Source organism: Sturnira hondurensis, unplaced genomic scaffold, assembly GCF_014824575.4.
Source record: "Sturnira hondurensis isolate 20B ecotype Veracruz unplaced genomic scaffold, ASM1482457v3 Scaffold0021795, whole genome shotgun sequence".
Classification (NCBI taxonomy): Eukaryota; Metazoa; Chordata; class Mammalia; order Chiroptera; family Phyllostomidae; genus Sturnira; species Sturnira hondurensis.
In genome coordinates this window covers 4,346,298-4,367,559 of record NW_028094426.1, presented here as the reverse complement: position 1 = coordinate 4,367,559, position 21,262 = coordinate 4,346,298, and the positions used below count along the sequence as shown (strand labels likewise).

Below are 21,262 nucleotides of genomic sequence, written 5' to 3'. Positions count from 1 at the left end.
TTTTTTGACTTGCTGAAATGAGTATCTGTAACAATTTTTGGTGTGTGATTGTTAATTGTGTAGACGTTAAAAAAGCTATTAAGAGGGACCAGAAAGAGAGTATTGAAGAACATTATCTGGTCAGTCTACCTAGGCTGATAAAAACTGTGATATTTATCAGAAGTCCACTTTATCTCATAATCTGTAAACACAGACAAACCTGAAACTATCTTGAGGATTCAGGTTTTAAGAAATACTGTGTAAACCTGTGATTTTTAAATCGTTTTCCTTCTATAAAGGGAGATTAATGTAAAGAAAGGCACAAGAGCAGGAGTGAGCTAGATGTCGCAAAGGGAGAATGGGACACTGTGGAGCAGTGAGTAGTTTAGAGGAGGCGGTAGAAAGGTGCATGGCCTGAGAAGTGCACGGCCTGAGAAGTGCACGGCCTGAGCAGAATAAAACAGGACTGGATATGTAGGCTTAGTTCACCTTATAGAAAAGCTTGAAATACAGTCACATTATTTTAGATTTAATATGTAAACAAGAGGAAGCCACTGAATGTTTGAGAGCAATATGTAGGTTGTTTTTAACTAAAGATAAAGCAAGATTATTAGTTATGAGGTTATCAAAATAACCAGTGATCATTTTAGTGATAACTTACGTTGAAAAGTTACAGTTGTGACAATGAAGAGGGAAAAATAATTCCAAATTATATTAACTTCAGAAAAGGAAAAAGAAGGAGAACAGGATGAATTGTGTAATTTATATGAAGTCTTCATTTCATAGATTTAATGCACTAAAGCATTCACCTGTCGTACGTTCACATTCACGTATGTAGTCATTGGATTATCTTCGTGAGGTAGACAAAACAAATATATGTGTATATATACATGCATTTTTCCTTTTTTGAAAAAGGAAGACATCAGAGAAATTTTCTTATAATTTTACATTGTGATAGTAAAAATGCTAGAACCATCCCATCATGGTCTTCCTCTAAAATATAGCTCATGAAGTACTTCTTTAAATATTATGAGCATGATGTACTGTGTCTGTAACAGGAGCAGGAACTGTATTCAGCACAGCCAGACCTACTCAGCGCTTTCTCCGCGGCACGCACATGCGCACCGAAGCACAGCTAGGCTGACAGCGGACCTACAGCTCATTAGCGGGCATTCCGGGCGCTGAGCTGCAGCGATCCAGTGCAGGGTCCAAAAACGTCTGATGGGACGGTAAAGCACAGCTATTTTAACTTGAACTAGTTAGTACACATAATAGTACTAACTAATTTGTATAAATCAATCAATTGCTAATTTGGGGAAAAGAGAACAATTGTACTTGGATAACATAACTTTTAACCAGTAAGATACAACTGTATCTTCTTACAAAGGTAACATTTCACTCAGATATTCTAAGCTAGTGTTTATTACTTTTCAGTGCTAAGGGTGGAGAAATTTCATAAAACAGCCTATTTAAATTCTAAGATAGACTGTTTTGTTGATTCCTTGAGATAGTAAATTTCTGCCACTTCTCCCTAATAAGTTATTTTCCCCAAATTGCTAAAAACACAACTTCTCCTATTGGCTACTAGCCTAGTGCTTAATTGCCATCTGGAGCATGCGGCATCAAAGCATTAGAAGTGATGAAAATATCTATCACTATTTATTCCCTCAAACCATTCATTTGTGACGAGTGAACTCCTTGAAGGCAGGGATTATGTTTATTATTTAATGTTTTCTCAGAACATCTTGGAAACAAGGAAAAGAAGAAATGAATAAAGGCAGAAATGAACTGCATAAAATAATATAATTTATTTTTAACAAAACTACATTTCCAGGACCTAGTTAATATTTAATACTAATAGTATCTATACAAATTTTAAAATTTGGAGAGAATTTGACATTGTTTTACTATTTGAGGAATTAGAAAAAAGGTTTACTTGTGATTTGATAAAGCTCATCATTCACTCATTCATTTCATTTACTTAAAAAGGACAAAGAAAATTAATTTCAAAATCAAATCAGCATAAAAACAAATATAGTTTAGTATACTCATTATAGCCATAATCTTAATATCAAGTGAATAAATCAATTTGGAATTATTAACAGGAAAAAATGGTAAGATTACTAGAAAAATATGTTTTGAAAAGACGATGAAACCATGACTTTAAGCATATAGATATTCTTAAATATTTTGCAAAAGACAAATGAGAAGTGCCTTATTTCTGATAAATGGATACACATTATTACTGAATCTTAAATATTTATTACTTAGTAAAGTTATTTAGTAGATGTAAACTATTTTGGGAATCCTTTTTTATTGCTTAGGTCAAAGCTTACTTTTCCATTTGAACTGGAATCTATGATCAGGTGTTCCTTTCATGTGAAAAAAAATTGAATAAAGGCCCAGGTGAAAGGACTGACACTCAATTTGGACAATTACTCAGGAGTCAGTAGCATATGACAGTATGTGCTTTGATCCAACGGCCTCATCTCTCCCTGATGCAACCATGGCTGACAGACAGGGACATTCATCGTTTAATGAGCAAACAGTGCACAATAAGTCAGGCCCACCCCTCTCCCTTTGTCCTCACCCCCTTTTCCCCCACACCCCACATGTCTCTTCCCCATGTCTCCAACTTTACATCAGATAGGAGAGCTGGGTACAAAAAGCAATTAAAGAAAACAAAAAAAAGAACATTAAAAATATGAGTGAAAATGTTGTCTTTCCTAAATGCTATATGTTAAAACATACCGATTCTTGAGGAAAATTTGTGAATTTGTACATTGCCATTGTCAGAATGGACAGTGCTGACAGAATGAAAAAAACATTTAATATTGTTTTTGCTGAGTTAATTAAAATTATTTTTATAAGTAGAATTATTTTCTCCAAATGATATCTCATATCCAACACTAATACCTAACAGAGAGAGAAAAGAGGTATACTGTGATGCTAAATAAATTTTACATATTTTTTATCCTCACCTGAAGACATTTTTCATGGCTTTTTAGAGAGAGAAATGGACATAGAGATAGAGATGGATGGGCGGCGGGGGCAGGGAAGAGAGATATTGATGTAAGAGAGAAATATTGATCGATTGCCTTTTTGAATGTGCCCAGACTGGGGATCGAACCCACAACCTGGGTATGTGCCCTGACCGGGAATTGTGGGACATTTTGTTCTGTGGGATGACACTCCAACCAACTGAGCCACACCAGCCAGGGCAAATTTTACACATTTTTATTTTTTAATCCATAAAACCAATGAGGCTGCTTTAATTTAATAACTTAAATAGGTATAGGCCTGGAAGTTCAATTCCTTTATCACCTTTGGTGATCAAGAAAGCCCTTACTAGGAAATTAGTGTGACTTCTAATCTCTTGAGCAAGCAAACACATGGAGACCTAAATTTTCAAAAATAACATTAGAGTTAAAAAGAGCTAAAATCTCCCTGATTAATATCACCATGAAGTGCAAACACACTCATAGAAATGGCTGGTGATTTTGTTTTTTAAGTGTAAGGACTAAATCTGGCAATAAAAGTAATATATATTCACCATGTTAACCACTTAGATTAAAAAATTTTAAATGTGTGCATTGACCTTTATTATGATTTTTAAAATAGGTACACATGCACTTCTAATTTTATGATATAGGTTAGATGTAATGTGTAAGAAAAGCATTTGTTTGTTTTTTTAAGGGAAAGGACAAAAATAACATTTGTAAGGAAAAACTCCAGAAAACAATTTCAAGGCTCTGTAAGTGTTATCTTTATGGCTTAATTTCAACTACTTAATGTAACTTAAATGTGGAGTTTAAAGAGAAACTAATGTACTGGAGAAAATCTTTCAAAACATATCAGTATGTTTCAATGTGAATAAATTTGCTTTGCCCATTAGTTTTCACAACATTTCTTCAGAGAAAATTATCAAAGCAACTCCCTTACAAATATATTGTAAAAATATTCAAATATATACTTTTGATGTTATTCAACTATATTGTAAAAAAAGATAGGCCTTACATTTACTGGATCCCAGGGCAAAGGTGCACATAGAAAGTCACATGCCAAATTTATAAAGAATTAAATTTTACAAATCAAGTATGTTTCATTCTCCTGTCTTGACAAACATACCTTCAAAATACCTGCATGCAAAGAAAACCACAAGATGCCATTTCACAATAGGATGGCTATTATTAAAAAGCAAAAATTTTTAAAAAACCCACCAGACAATAACAAAAGTTGGCAAAGATGTGGAGAAATTGCAACCCTTGTGTATTGCCATTGAGAATGTAAAATGTTGCAGCTGCTATGGAAAACAGTATGGCAATTCATAAAAAAATTAAACAGAATTATCATATGATCCAGCAATCCCACTTCTGGGTATATATCCAAAATAATGGAAAGCAGGGACGGGAACAGATATCTGTACACCCACACCCAGAACAGCATTAGTCACAACAGCCAAAAAGTGAAAGAAACCTCCATGTCGACATCATCGACAGAATGTTAGCACTTGTACCCATCAAGGAATTTACTAACATGCCAACATGAGCTCAAAAAGTTGATGACTTTTGCTAACCACTAAGGTGACTGCTGGGGAAAAAAATGAAGATCAGACAGAGCTGACAGGGAGACAGAGCTGGGAGAAGATGGTTAGAATTCTCTCCTAGCCTCCTTGGTGATTAGCCCATAGAAGTGAGGTGGGGGCTGGAGGAGTGGAGCATTTCTCTTGCTGCTTTGGAGGCTGTAGCACAAACCATGGGAGAAGATGACTGAAGAAAGGCCCCGGGGGAACTTGGTAAGAGTTTTCACTTCTCCAATTTAAAGTTCCACCTGAGGAGTTTATCCCAAGGGAGTGAAAGGAGTAGAGGTCTGGGCAACCCAGGGACTGTCCAGTCACTTGGAGGGGCAAGTTCAAGCAGGTATATACAACATAGAAGATTGAGGATCTTTCGTATTTGGGCACAATTCTTAAGGCAACTTGAGAGCAAAAAATATAACAAACTGACAAAGTAAGTAAACTCAGATTTGTCCAAATGGAGGAAGCCATATCGATGGGGCATAATTTAAAAAATGAACAAGTTGGAGCTATAGGAATACAGGAGTTTCAAAAGCAGGTTATGCAGGAAAGTGACCTGAGTGGACAAAACCTCCAAAAGGCTGATGATCAGCTGATATCCAGCGACAAGTTCAAGACCGTGGAGGACAAGCCACAGGGGAAAAATCAGAGTTACCAACTTCAGAAAACGAGTGCTCTGCCTTCAGAGAAGACAGGTGTGCCTGTGAAAAACGTGTCTGAGGAAATAAGGGGGTCTCTGATAGGGGCTCAAAGGCAGAAACTAATACTGTCATGACCCACCCCTCCGCATATATGTATGTATATCACTCCTGGGTGATATTTCTTGGAAAAGCTGGAATGAAATAAAATATTATGTCTGGCTGTAGTACAGTTTTGCCATTAAAAAGCTACAGAGTGCCAAGTAGGTACTGGGAATATCAGGGGGATCACTTTGTGAAGGAGACGGTTGTCTAACCACTAGGCTATACACATCTGAAACTAATAAAAATTATGTTGCACGTAAACTGTAATTTTTTTAAAAAGCCATAGGAAGCCATAATGCCATCTCTGTATAGCTACAATCATCAAATATTAATAATACACAGGCCAACTTTAATATTTTATTCCAAATTCAGTCTCACTCACTGTGAAACTTGGAATGCTGGGCTATCAGTTAGGAGCAGAGTGTTGAGAGGGAGTGAAAATGGGCCCCTGCTAAAAATTCAAGAATATATTTTGACCTTAAATCTTAAGACCTATTTCACAGGTATGATGCTGTCATGGTGTTTCTGTTATATTACAGATACCAAAGTACATGCATAAGGAACACTTCGATTGTACTGGATTAAAAGGCTTTCTTCACTTTTTTACATACCAATAAATCTTGAAAAGCTAAGAAAAAAAAAACATTTTGACTTTTATAATTGAAGCAGTTCCATAAAGAACCAGATCTATTTGCGAGAGTCATGCACGAAAACACCAACTGATAGTTATCTCTCCTTCTCTCCCTCCCTCCCGCCCTGTTTTTCTATTCCACAAGCCATCTCCGTGTACCGCACAGTAATCCATTACAATATGTTCTAACATCTGCCTCCCCATATGATGTATGACCTATTCGATTGACCCTTTTTATGCCGCTCCAGACTTGCTGTTCATGACCGTGGGAGGAGGAACACTGCATTTATTCCTGAGGTCACCAACCAGTAAATACATCTCCATTTGGCAAGGTAAGAAGGACACTCGCGGCGGAGCTCTTCAAATCTTTACATATCAGTTACTATACTCATATCTCTAATTAGTGTTATTTATGGGAGAGTAAAAAAAAACTGCTGAAATTCCTTTCAAAGTAACAATAAGAAGAGAAATGCTTGTATACTGGGTGGGGTTGGGGGGGTGTTCTCTTGTTACTGAATACTCATCTTTTAAAACAGGAAAGCTGAGCATAATGAGGAAGATTTTTAAAGCAAACACTTACCTTTGCCTAAGTTCACAATTGTGAAATTATTATTCAGTTTATCCCAATAGATTGTGTGTGTGGGGGGGGGGGGTGGTGGTAATAGTCTTCCCAGTATTAGTAATGGCATTTTTCTCAATATAAAAATAAATTGCAAATTCATATTAGGTCGGGCTACACATTATTTTGCATATTATAAAAATCAGACTCACTTCCAGAATACATGATTCTGGATTCTTGAAAATATAAGGTGCGTGTAAGGGAGAGAAAATAAGAGCCACAATTTTCTCAGTGATTCTCAGGGCCAATCTAGAAGTCAGCTTGCCGCTATAGGGATCGCCATAACAACTCTGCTCAGGGGAGGAAACGAAGGCTTGCAGTGGTTCCATAACTTCCCACAGGTAATCAACTAGTTTTTTTTTTTTTTTTCAGAAATCTAAGTATCCCTGATAGTTCTCCTTTCTAGTCTATGCCATATAAACTTGCCACATGGGTAGCCACGTCTCTGTGTGAACTGGGATTCCCTTGCCCACCGATCGGTGAAAATAGAAAGGATCCCCAAACTCTGAGTTGATGATAACTTCCAAGACCTAAGTTTAGGCTGCAAGAGTTTACTCTTGAATCAGGCGACAGAACTCTACTCTCCCTGAAGAAAGCACATAGCCATTCAGGACGTTCTGCCTTAGTTCTGTTTTACTGCTGGTACTAACAGACACCACATATGACGGGTGAAAATGAAAACTACTTCTTCCAATGGATTTCCCCCTCATTTTTTTCACTGTAAACTTTTAAGATTAAGAAAACATTGCATAGTAACATTAGTGTTGATTATTTGAGTACATAAATTAAGAAACATTAGTCTAAATTTCAAGAGAAATATGGACGCAGAATAAGAACAACCACAGCAAAAATAACCATAATAGCTGACAACCAAAGAGCTAATTGTGTGTCAGGTCTGTGCCATACCTGACATGGTATATGCCTTCTGGACAACCTTAGAAAATAGATACTATTCTTATTTTGTGGAGGAGGACATTGAAGAACAGAGGGAGTAAAAATCATTTGTCCAAATGATTTTGTGACTTCAGGACAAGTCTGGGGAGGGCAATTCTAACAATACATCTGATAAAAACCATATTATCACAGATTTAGGACAGGAAGTGACAAGTATTCCCGAGGACGCTCTTCCTGGCATTTTTATCCTCCTTCCCCTTGGCTATTGTAAGTAAAAAAAAATGTTTCAGTTTGGTTTTCTTCTCAATTCACAGTGTTGTAAGAACATGCAAGACAGAGCTATAATGTGCTCAGGCAAATGAGGAAAGGCTTCCCTATAAATACAATTAGTTCAAGTAAAAGTAACTGCACACACAGGACAGGAGAAAGTACTGGCAGAACATCCTTGTGGTGGCAGAGAACATGACAAGCACAGGGCATTGGAAGGAGGCCAGTGAGGTTCCATGGGGGGCAGGGGGGTGGCTGGCAAGGTAGATGGGAAGCTCTAACAGCTTAAGAAGAGGGATGACATAATTAGATCTGCATTTCCACAAGATTAGTCTAGACACAATAAGGAGATTGAAAGGGTTTGGTTCACCTGCAACCTGCTTTCAACCGGAATAGCATCTACCTAATCACTTTTTCTTACATGATTTAAAATTGATTCAAAATCAATTGTAGAATAAATCTGTATATATAATTTTCAACATTCTGAGTCTCATTCTTAATTTAATATTTGTTCTTTCCCATATAGTTCACACTAAGAACTTAATCATATCTTTAAAAAATCTATATTTGGATACAATGCATAGTCACTAAACTTGGTTTTTCTAGAGCATTTAAACAGAATAAGACAGAGATATTTAAAGAGGAGCCATTTGCACAACCCAAGTCACACATTACTCTTAAATAAATTAAAATAACAAAATGCACTCTACTAGCACCTTGCATTTGCAATGTGTTTTGACTTTCACTAGCTCCTTCGATCACAACAGGCTTCTTTTTCAATTGCACAGAACACCCTTCTTGTACATCATCCAAATCGTCCAGAGACATAATCAGCAATTGTTACGTTTGCTCTTCTTCTTTAAATCTATTGATTCATTTAAAATTTCTTTATGAGCACCTATCATATGCCAACCACTGTTTTAGACATTTACAACCTATTAGTGAAAAGAAATCTCTTCCTTAATGAAAGGATTTTTAATGATTTTTTCCCCAAATGACTTGCAAGACTTTAATCTTTCATTCTATCTTTCCAGTAGCTATCTAGTATCTCCATGACACTATGCATTACTTATAATTATTGTGAGAGGGATTTATATAACCACATTTTTAACATCTGTCGGTGAATATTGTTCTTAAAAGAACTAAAGTCATTCTTAAAAGCGCATGAGTGAGAGATACATGCTCCAGCATAGATAAAACTTGAAAACACCATGCTAAGTAAAATAAGTCAGACACAGAAGGACAACCATTGCATGATTCCACTTACACAATGTGCCTAGAATTGGCAAAGTCATAGAGACAGAAAGTGGAAGAGAAATTCTGAGGGAAGGGGAAATGGGGAATGGTAACATTATTTATGGGTACAGACTTTTCATTTAGAATGAATTCAAAGTGCTGGGAACACTGTGAAGGGATTTTAAAGCTACTGAATTGTACATCTAACAATATTTAAGACAGTTAAAGGCCTAAAATGACTAAAATTATGAATTTATTGTTACGCATACTTTACCACAGGAAAAATATCTATGATGAAGAGGAAAACAGAAAAACATCAGAGAGCAGGCTGACAGCTCTTGGGGTTGGGGGTGCGGTTGGGGGAGGTGGGATCAAGCCAGAAAGAGAAAGAGCTCATGGACACGGACAGCAGTGTGGGGACTGTGGCAAGGAGGCTGTGGGTGGACATGGAAGACATTATGGGGAGCACAAATGGTAATGGAAAAAACATAATAAAAATAAACTTTTTCCCCCAAAAGAACAACCTCACTGTTTTTCAGTACCCTATTAAGCTTTATTTTTTAAAACAATTTTTCTCCTAATTTGCTTCCATGTGTTGGATCATTTTGTACATTAATTCAAGAGAACCGTTTTAAAGGGAGAAAGAAGTACTGTTATTTTGGAAATAGTACTGTTGGAAATAGTCTTAAAAACAATGATTAAAAGTCACCCCAGGCTTTGGAAACACATATAAATAAAAGCAAGGTAACTGATTCTAAATCAACCAAATAAAGTAATGCCCATTTCAAATTAAAGGTGGCTTTGACAGGTGCTGTAAGATCACATTGACCCTTCACCGACGTTGCAAAAGCCAGCACTTCCTGGTCCTACTGTAAAAAGTAGTTCCCTCTTCATTCCCCTTGCTACCCCAAAGCTAGCTTCTTTTTCATATTCACATGACTGTTTACGAGCTCAATCCTGTTTCAACTGTCACTCTTTACATCAAGGAAAGATAGATGGGACACACCAACCCCAACCTAAATGACCTTTGGATGTGACAAGAGTTTTAGGTCAGCCTTGCTAAATGGAGGCCTTGGTGTATCGAGACATGCCTTGGGGTGAAATTTACAGTGAATTTATTATCTCCCAATGCCCTTTGGACTGCTTCCCACCATCAAACACCATGGCAGCACTTGGAACAGGAAGAAATACATTAACTGGAATCTGATCGTTTTAAAAGGTTACAGCTGCCCAAATATAATTTAATTTCATACTTGCCCTTTGAGGGTTTGGTGTATATTTTCATTTTATGACTGCAATGATAAAGCTCTTAAGATTCCAGGCAATAAAAAGAGAAAAGTATTTTAAGGGTTAGAAGTCTATTCAGTTCATACTCAATGAGTGAACTGACAAATTAGCTTTAAAAAAAATCTTAACATTTCTCTCTCTCTCTCTCTTTTTTTTAATTTGGAACATCTCTTATTCCTCTCCTGACCCTACACTTCAACATTTGGTTGAAATCAGCATGTAAACACCAAGTTCTGATCTTTATCAGTTTGAAAATAAAAAGGATGATTAAAAAAATGAAGATCAAGTCATTCTGATTTAAAGTAAAAATATATTAATGTCGAGGACCCATATTTTCAGTAGCGTTTCCTTTCATATAATTGGGACAACTTACCCATTAAAGTATATCCATGTCAAATTGACTTACTCTTGGTCATGTACTTTTCTAGTCTATCCCACTTCCACAAACTAATGAAAGGTTCACAAAGTCTCCTTTAAATGGCACACCATGCTTTATCAAATTAATTAATAAACATGGTTATTATCATTTCATATTTAGGAAACAAGAGATGTGCTGTTGTTAATGCCAAAGAAATAATCAGAAAAAAAAACAGACCAAAAGTTCAGATAAAATCACCCATAGTTTATTTTAGCCATTATAATGAAACAAAAAGCCCGAAACCAACTTTTGCTCTTTCCCTTTAACTCAATATTTTACCAGTAACTCAACATATCTTCAAATATCAATCCAATAGAGTTTGAGGCAACACAATACTTTGGATTTACTGTAAGTAATAAGAAAAGCCACTTGGTGACACTTTTAACCCATCCTGGTCAAATGCGGCTTTAAGTTGTGTCTATGTGCACACATAGCCATTCATTCATCACTCATTAATTTAGTTAATGAGTATTTCTTGAAAGATATTGAGCTAGTTCCAATGAAGTTTATACTTTAAAAAATATTTTAGATTTTTAAGAGTACTCCTAACATATGAACAGCAAAATATATAAGTAATTAGCAATTACGTATTATAAAACTTAAACATATTGGATAATTATAAATATTAACTACATATTTTATTAGCAAGCTTTAATTTCATGTGGATAGATCACTGTTTTAAAAGTATTTTATATGGTATTTAATCTGCATAACAACCTTACGGGGCAGGCATGAATACCCCCATTTATAGGTTGTGAAAATGGAGCCTCCCAAAGTTAAGGAGCTTCTCCAGGTCGCAAACCTAGTGGCCCACTGAGACTCAAATGCTCTGGATCAGGGTGTCCAACCTATGGCCCATGGGCTGCATGTGGTCCAGGATGGCTATGAGTGTGGCCCAACACAAAATTGTAAATTTATTTAAAACCATTTTTTGCTCATCGGTTTTTGTTAGTGTTTGTGTATTTAATGTGCGGCCCAAGACAACTCTTCTTCCAGTGTGGCCCAGAGATGCCAAAGGGCTGGACACCCCTGCATGAACATGGGAGATAGTATTTACTCTTTACTCCTTCATTTACTTATTCCTCTTTCAGTCAACACATCCACAAAAAGAATCTTACTTCAACACCTCGGACACCAGCATTTCGACCTTCCTTGCCAAGAAAAATGTCAGGAAAAGTGGAATTTGATACCATGGTAGACTATGAATATTTTTGAAAACACTACAAAATTTAGACTTGATATTTCTATATTTCTAACATGTCCGTGTGGATTTAAAGAATGAGGAGCAAACAGTATGAGTGTGCAGGAGAGCAGGTAGCTGGGGATGGCCACCCACCATTTGAGGTAACAGGAGTATAAAGCACTGAGAGTAGGCTATTCAATAAAGCAAGTGAAAGCAATTCTTTCCATTTCAGTTGATGCTAAGAAACCAATTGTGCAGTACTTTCTTAGTATAAAAATAATGAGCTGTACTTCCACCTCTATGCTTCTCCTTTCCAGGAGAACTCACATTTCTTTCAAGTACAGTTTGAGAACATCCCAATTCTAACTGGACAGTGGATAAAAATAGGACTGATGTGGTTTTATGGTCTAAAGGATTGCCTCTACCATTGATCTTTTCATGGCATTATTTGATTTTATTAATAGAGGAGATAAATTATGGATGTTATCAATGCTGTTTAAACTAAAAAAAAAAGCAGAAAGGGGAGCCAGATATATTTTCCACTCCTTGCCATTTGGTACTCCCAATTCTAACTCTCAACTCATCTGCTCATATCTAGTTACTGGTATAAATGTTAAGCCAACAGCAAGTACTTCTGAAGGAGGTGGTTCCTCTATTTTCACAATTGTGAGGAAATTAGAAAAAAATAGCTAGAGGCCCAGAACCTTGATAAACATGAGAAAGGAGACAATAATTAAAGAAAAGAGGCATAGGAAAAAGAGGTAGAGAAGGATTAACATAAGAGGGTAGGTAAAAAAAAAGAAAAAAAAACAAATCAAAAGTTAAATAAAGAAAAAGAAGATATAAAAGTAAAAAAGTGAGAGGGGAATATTTTCAATAAATAAAAATAGAAAGGGAGAATTTTTTTTTTTGCAATAGATTCGTATTTTAAAATGTTTAGCAGCCTTAATGTCCAACAAGTTTATAGAGGGCTGTGTGATTCAAAATTACAGAGCACTCAGATTACTGCTGCAAAGGTATTCCTACATCAGAGTATTATTTATTTCCAGATAGCCCTCCTTCTTTTGTTGTTATGTAGTTTATTGGGTAATCTAGCAGGTCTGACCTGCTCATCTTCTTTGTCATCCCATGGAGATGTAATGGGAATAATTAAAACTTTCTAATTGAATCTTCACAGCTGGCTTTACTATTTTTGACTATTTTTCAATCTATAAAGCATTTCTTTTGAATGCCTCAGATCGGTGATTGCCTCATCACCCTTCTCTCTTGCTTTTCTTGACAGCACATGAATAAATGTTCTCATGAATCAGAGAAGTCCACTAGTAAGTTGTAAAGGCTCCTCCTGGCTACTTTTATTAGTGTGTCTTTTGCCTCATTTTTTTCCCCTTCCTCCATGATATATAAGTAGGGCAGCTGTACTTATATGCATTTTTAAAACAAGAAAATCCATGTACTGGCCAGGTTAAATGACTTGAGATCAGACACATGCATCACTTCAGAGACAGGTTGAGACTGGAACCCTTATTTCTTAAGCTGCATCCGTTGACCTATTTGGAAGGTTAGAGGGATCTTGATAGTTAGGCCAACTCCTCTGGCTACCTTTACTATGCTCTACCTACCTATCCATCTTGCTGGAAAACTCTCCTAGTGTAACAAAACACTACAACTTTCCAATAACATGGCTTTTCCTGCAAAGGGAAAAGTTTGCTCCTTTCATAAATATTCCTTAATGTCATAAAAGCAAAGATGTTCCAGTAACTCTCATGGAATGAAAAAAAAGATTGAGAAATTGTGTACTTTTAGGAAGACTTGAAACATAGATTGTTTTGTGCGATCTTACATGTAGAACAAAGATTTTTATAATGAAAAGATATTTTATTTTCATAAAGATTTTCTGCTTGCATTAAATGTAGGAGCATGGCTCCCAAAGATGGGTTTCTCCATTTGCCATATATCTTTGTATTACGTGACATAATTGTTATACTTTAGACAATTATTTCCTAAATTAAAATATAGAAGAATTAACAAATTATTCAATACAAATGAACCTAATAAGGCTCACTTCTGATAGCGGGAAATCCCTGAATCTGGGAGCAAATGATGAGGGTAATGATAGCAGCTAATGATGTCTGAATACTTCCGCTAGACTAAGCATTTTGTATGTACTATCTCATTTAATCTTCAGAGTAGCTTTATCATTTAGGAACAATATTATCACATTTTACAGTTGAAGACATAGACCAGGAGGTATTCAGTATCTTGACCAAAGACACACACAGATAAGGTCTCTTGTCACAAAGCTTAAACTCATAACACATTATACTATACATAAAATACATACATACATAAGTACTTATACTATACATAAGTTCATTTAAATAGTACTTACTTATGAGATTTATTTTAACATTTTAAAATGTTTAAAACTTGGGGAACATCCTTTTAAGGAACAAAAAGCTTGTCATCTAAATCTTCCAACTGGTTGCTGTACCAGTATATAAATATACTACTAAGTGGTTAGTTATAAGGCAAAGATATAACCTAGGAAAATTAGGTATTTTATGGTTTCATAACATATTTAATGATAGCTTCTGTCTAAAGTGACACTAAAATAACCAAACTTAAAATTGCTCTGGAGGTAAACCAGCTGCAGAATGAATTAAATCAAGATGAGGATAAAAATGAAGAACATTTAAGGGCCTTTGCATTTTTTTATTGCTTAGTTACATGTCTTGGCTGATTTTCTATATGCTTACCAAATGTTTTAGCTATACTATTTCTAATAATTCAAAATTTCTTTAAAACAAAATAACTAAATTCAGGGGAAAACTAGTCATATGAAAAATACTTAGGGCATACATTGGAGGTCGTAGGAGTTGTAGAGCATACGTAGTATAGTCACATTTCAGGTGGAAACATCTTAAAACACCTGTAACAGATGGAGGCTCCACACTTTGAGTAATTCTACCTTATTCCCAAATGGAAGTCACTGTGATTTGAACTATCACAATTCCCTTTTTCATTCGATGTTAAAGAAGTCCTATAGCAATGGGGAGAGCAAGAGGACATCGTTGTGTGTCGGAGGCATTAATTATGCCCGTCCAATCAATGCTCATCCCTCAGACTGTTGGGGAGCATACTTTAACTCTGTTTCCATTCCTTCTCGTCTACTTTCTTTGTCCAAGAAGTTGGGTAAGAAAAAAAGAGTCTGGCCTTAATGGAAAGGTCAGGATTAAGAAAATGGAATAATTAAGAGTTTGTTCCCCTCTTACCCTTTATTTTTATGCCCTAGGTTTGGCAAGGCAATACTGAGAAACTTCCACAGGAAACAGTAAATTTGAAATATGCTGGGCTGGCTTAGGCTTTTTATCTAAAGGAATCGAACAGGGCTCTATTTTCAACCCTCGTGAAGACACTTGCCAACCAAACACAGCTCAAAATTGTAATGTGTTTTTTTTCTCCTTGGTCTTTCTCTTAGAACAGTTCATTCATGACTGCGAAATCTTATCTGCATGATTATATAATGATCTTTCAATACTATCTTTCTTCTAAGAAGCAAATGAAATAGCAAGAAATCTTGTGATGTAAACAATCTCACTTTGAACCTCCTATGAACAAATAGATATGAAACAGCACGCTTCTCTGTTGTTTTGTTTTCTGAATTCCTTGATCTTTCAATAGCTTCTCACAAAAGAATTAATTCACAGAGCACAATTACTGAACTCAGCAAAATGAAAGCAATTCAGAAGGTTGCCATTGTTACTAATATGCAAATCCTTCCCATTATTTTATTCATCCTTAATTTAATAGTCTAAATGCAAAAATAGCAATTTTTCTCTCTTCATTTTACCCAAAATAACTTAGAAATACTATATAAATATATGCATTTATTTTTAAAGATATCATGTTAGAGTGGGAAAAAGCACGATTTAGTTTTCAGTTATGAGGATTCTAGGCACATTTCTGTTACTGTCTGATTTAGGTCACTACTTAGAGTCTAAATTGTCTCATCAATAAAACTAAGGAGTTGGAATAGAAGAAGCGTTTTTAAATTTTGTTTTAGCAGCAGAATCTTTAATTCAAACAATCTTAACCAATAGAAATCAATCTATAAAACAAATAAATGAATGGGACTGCTTGGGGTGCTTAAAGGCCCTGAACTTCTTTAAATAGTTTGAACCAACTCTTTTCAACAGTCTCTGAGGTCTTTTCCATTTCAGATATTCTTGTAAGAACAGGAAGTTGTAAGACTTTCTTCAAATTCTATCCCATATTCACGCTCAATACATCCTCTTTAATTTCAAGCTTCTCTATTACACCAAGTATTCTTAACTGACTCATCTGCATTCCTTATGACGCTTAGCTTAATAGCTTATAAAGAATATTTGCTGAGTAAATAAAACTCTAGGATACTATGGGGTTTATAGAAATAAGCTGCTTCCACATTTAAGTTTGGAACCATAGGAACTACTTCTTTAAATTCCTTTAAGGAATTTACTTCCATAATGCAAGTTTACAAATTTTCTCAGATTTATATGAGACACAGCTTCACTGTACACAACAGAGTAGAATAAGGTCTATGTCTTTAGTATACATCCTATTAACATATCTTTGAAAAGAGTAAGATTTGAAGGGTTATACCAGAAAATCTTATATTCTTTATTTTAAAATATGTACATTGCATGAAAAACATCTATGTGAATAACTTATTTTAAATCTTATAAAGTATTTATTTAGAATAAGTTGCAGGCAGCTTATAGAGACAATTCATTTACATTATACCCATGGGAAAATAGAACTCAACAGGAGGCATTATTTTTATGTTATATATATATATATAACACTATACCCCAGATAACTACATAGTCAGGGATTTTTTTTGTTTTGTTTTTGATAAGTAAACTCATTATCTCACATAGATTTCTGTGATGGGCCTTAAAATTATGCCACAGAGGGGAATACAATTATTTCCTCATAAATAAGATGATATGTCTCTATTTTACTAACTTGCTTTAGATGTTGCCCTGAAAAGTAAATTCACAGAAAAAAGATCTACTGAATGCAGTCTGAAAGACTTCCTTTAAGCAATAACAACGGTTTTAATACCAGTTAGTAACAGTTATTAACTAACTAATAATTCAAAGCATTTATTATTACCTATCACATAGTATTTGATAAATGGCAATTTAGTCTTTTATTGCTCTAAGCACTTTCTGTATATTATCTCATTTAAACCTCATAATACCAATTATACCCACATTTTATAGAGAAGCAAACTAAGGCATGGAGAGGTTAGGTAACTTGCCCTAAGTCAGAACTAATAAATAGAAGAACTATGATCTAAGGCTAAACAATTAGGTTATAATGACTCTCACTAATAGTGAGCCTTGAAATATTGATCTAAAGATAATGCCTTAATAGAATAAAAACTTTTACTTTAGCCTTTATGTTATCTTCCTTTTAATTATCCCCTGCTGAGAGACTGAATTTTTCTGTATATAATCAATTAACTACAAAGAAGTCTGTCCTGTGTTCACCAGTTGCAGTAATGCAATTTACATGTTCCAGTTGCACGCTTTGAGATTTAGCCATAAAAACAATGGATACTATTCAACAGTTTTCTAGTTCCTACAAACCTAGCACTTGTTTCTCTTGTCTTCATCTGGGCTCTCTAGGCTCAAGATTCTTATTGGTCCTGTTAAGCTAATATTTTTACTCATGTACAATTTTTCTACTAAGGTTGAATTCATCTTCATAAAATACTCCTTGAATAAATTAAAGGATATAGGTAATATAAACTACATGTTCAATTAAGTTGAAGAAAAATTTTAATATAAACACAACCTATAAATCTGAAAAATATTAGTTGCTCTCTGTTTTTACATATAGCCAAGATTAGAATATTAAGTAGTTCTGTTTCCCCTGATAAAAAAACTGCATACTTTTAACAGTTCAATAAATTGGTATTGTTGTTAGTATTGCATCTACTGTTGGCCTTGAGCCTAGCAATGCTTTGATGTACAATAATTGGGCCAGAGACATTTTAGGGTAACCTAGCCATGTTTTGATTAAGAGAAGACAAAATGTCATCAAGGAATTGGCATGGCCTTGTGACCAGAAATCCTGGCACTGACAAATACTCATATTACCTCAGTGTACAAAACAATAGAACTTTAAATATAATTTTAGAATTTACCATTTATTTGATTGGTCATTACAATAAAAAATGTGCACTGTGGAAGAAAGAGCACACGTGGACTGATGTTTCCATTAGCATGTATCGAGACACTATAAAGCAGCTGGAAACAAACAAATACAGAAATAGCATGAAAAAGACACCGCTTGTACTGTCTCCATTGTCCAAATGTCAAACAGCTCCCAGGAACCCTGGGAGTGGTAATAGCTATGGATGTAGCTCCTACCAGGTCCTTCCTTAAAGGAGATTCTTGAACGCGGCTGGGGTCTGACTCTACCCCATATGGGCTTAGAAGAGTCAGAGAAAAATGTTGGCTGCACTTTTTCAGGCCTATTTGCATATGTTCTTTAGTATGCAGAATGTTTCTGTATATAATTTAATTGTTGTGGGTTTTTTTGCCTCTATTAATACACATGCAAATGACTCACACTTGCAGCTGTGCTGTATTAATCATATGTGCGCTTCTGTCTGTCTGCCCTACAGGCTTGGGGTTGAAAGGAGAGGAAAAGAGGGGACTCATTCTTCTAACCTGCAAGAAAACTCACTCATACAGACAGAATCCAACAGAAAACAGTACTCCAGAGGTGCCACTGAAATGAGGAGCAGTGGATCATTTTTCACCCTGTACAAAACAACTATGACCTAAATGTTAAGCTGAATAGTAGAGTGTGTAGGTAGGTAAAGATGAATACTTTACAAGTATTTATCCTTGTAAGTAATGCCTTCAATATCAAACTAAAAATCCTCATATCCAGACCTCTCCATTTGGTTATTTTTTTCTTGGTTATTGAGTATGGTTATGGTTATTGATTTTCTGGGCGTTTCTCTCGGCAAGAAGGAGAAAGCCATAACCAGTCACTTACAGTGCTCTGGGGATTAATAAACATTTGTCTGTCCTGTCATAATTATTGACCTCCTTCTGAGGTCAGAGACTGACAGGAGGTTGATAACAAGATGAACTTTGGTTTTTCATCCACCTTGATGTTACTTTCTACCAGATAGAAGCTTAACCCATTTCCACTATGATACCCAGGGACTTTTGATAGCTATGAAGAAAGATTGATTTCAGTTGATATTGTATACGACTCATTCTCTATTGTGGTCCCATGGCATCTCCCATTTCCTCTACCCCAGAAAATGCATATGATTGATGTTACTGGTTACTGAAACTGTACCCCACGTGATTTCATTTATGACAACTTGTAATGGTGACTCTTGATTCAAACAATACTATTTGGATTTGAAAATAATCCAACTAAAAGTATTAGACAGATAATTGATTCAATAAAATTCTTGAATGAATATTACTTGCTGATTTTGAGTAAACTATAATGATTCAAGAAGAATCTGTACCTTTTCTCCCTTTGGTTTTCACTGTTGATCTTGGAGTCAACATTTGGGCTTCCTATAGATAAAAGAGGCAGCAACCATCTTTTGACCAATACAAATTTAGTATTTATGACGTGAGAAATGAGTGAATGAATATTTTCTTCTAATTCTGAATCTGAGAACCCTAGTTAAAAATTAGAAATAGCCCGGCTGGTGTAGCTCAGTGGATTGAGCACGGGCCTGCGAACCAGAGGATCACAGTTCGATTCCCAGTCAGGGCACATACCTGGGTTGCAGGCCAGTTCCTGGCAGGGGACACACGATACATTGTGTGTCCCCGGCAGAGGCAACCATACACTGATATTTCTCTCCCTCTCTCCTTCCCTTCCCCTCTAAAAATAAATAAATAAAATTAAAAAAATTAGAAATAGTACACTACACCACAACCACTACTAACAAAAAATTCATGATGCATCAAGTAACATGCAAATTGATTAACAATAAAGATGAGAGATAAATGTGAGATGGGTTGTTGCCATTGTTCGCTTTTATTGATTAGACGTAGATGATATGCCTACCTCATTCTGTGTAGTCACAAAGATCAAAAAGTTTCAAAGTGTACCTTGATTTTTCTTGAACAATTCTACTCAGTTTTTAATATTAAAGTGAAGCTGGATTAAGTTTCTATATCAATCAATCCTTCTTCTTTAAAAAGGGACAATATCAGGAGCACAAATGTCAAAATTATCTTTGGCTTTTGGAAGAAAGTTGGAAGAGGAAACAAACAAGAAAAAGATGGGGAGTAAGAAAAAGAAGGTAAATGCAGTATAAGAGACTGGTAATTGGCTAGTTATAATTTTCATAATACATCCTTCCATTATTTAGAAATAATTGACTTTAGTGTTATATTGGCAAGGTGAGCCATACTGAGTTGAAAGTAACTTCAGAGTTCATATTCTTATGAATGTTTATGCATTGTTTGTTATGTACTCTTAGACATTAACAAATGATACAGGAATAACCAATGTTGCAATGTTTGGCCTTTTTTTTTCATTAAATATGAGCTTAAAGGAATTATATAAACATGCTAAAACACATTCTTTATGTAGCAGCCCATGGTTATGATAATATAAAGGAAGCAAAAAGCAGAGAGATAGAGTTAGAGATTTCTCACATACAAAAGAAACTCCTAGTAGGGGCTGAAAAAATGAAAGTTCCTTTGTCTTTAAATGAATATCACTTGTTCAATAAATTAATCATATATTGCTTTGTTGTTTTCATTAAAAATAGTTATGACCATTGGCTCATAAGGGTTTCTTTGATTTTATAAATGTTTTATTCAGCACCAGCTATTTGCTAGGCATTCATCTGAACACATAAGATACACTCATGAATAACAACAAAAAACACAGCATTTCCTGCTCTGGTGGAACTTAGAGAATATTTGGGACAAACAGACAATAAATAAGGAACCTAAGTAAGTTATATGGTATGTTTTAAGATTATTAGTACTATAGAAAAAAGGCAGAAAGAAGGAAATAGAAAGTATGGTCTTTCTGGGAGGGTTACTTTATGAGATAAATAAGTTAGATAGGTTAGGTCTCAGAGGGATGACATTGGAGCAAATTCTTGAATGAGCTGAGAGGCAAAGGAAAGAGCCTTTCAGGCAGAAGTACAGCTAACGCAAGACTCTAGGTAGGAGCCTGCTCCAGCAAGTTGAAGGCCAGCGAAGAGCCCAGTGTGGCTGGAGGAGACTGAGAAGGATAGTATGGACTAAAACTGCTACAAAAGTAATTTTTTTAAATACCATTGTGCCAAAAATGGTACTAAGTATATAGTGTTTTCATATGTCTCCTTTATTTTACTAAATGAGAATAGTTTTTATTATAAATTTCAATGTATAT

The 21,262-nt window shown here is 35.3% G+C and overlaps 1 protein-coding gene across 8 annotated transcripts in view; it reads right to left on the bottom strand.

Moving 5' to 3' along the window:
- SOX5 (SRY-box transcription factor 5) overlaps positions 1-21,262 on the bottom strand; it is a 929,721-nt gene that overhangs the window by 75,280 nt on the left and 833,179 nt on the right. The window lies entirely within an intron of this gene.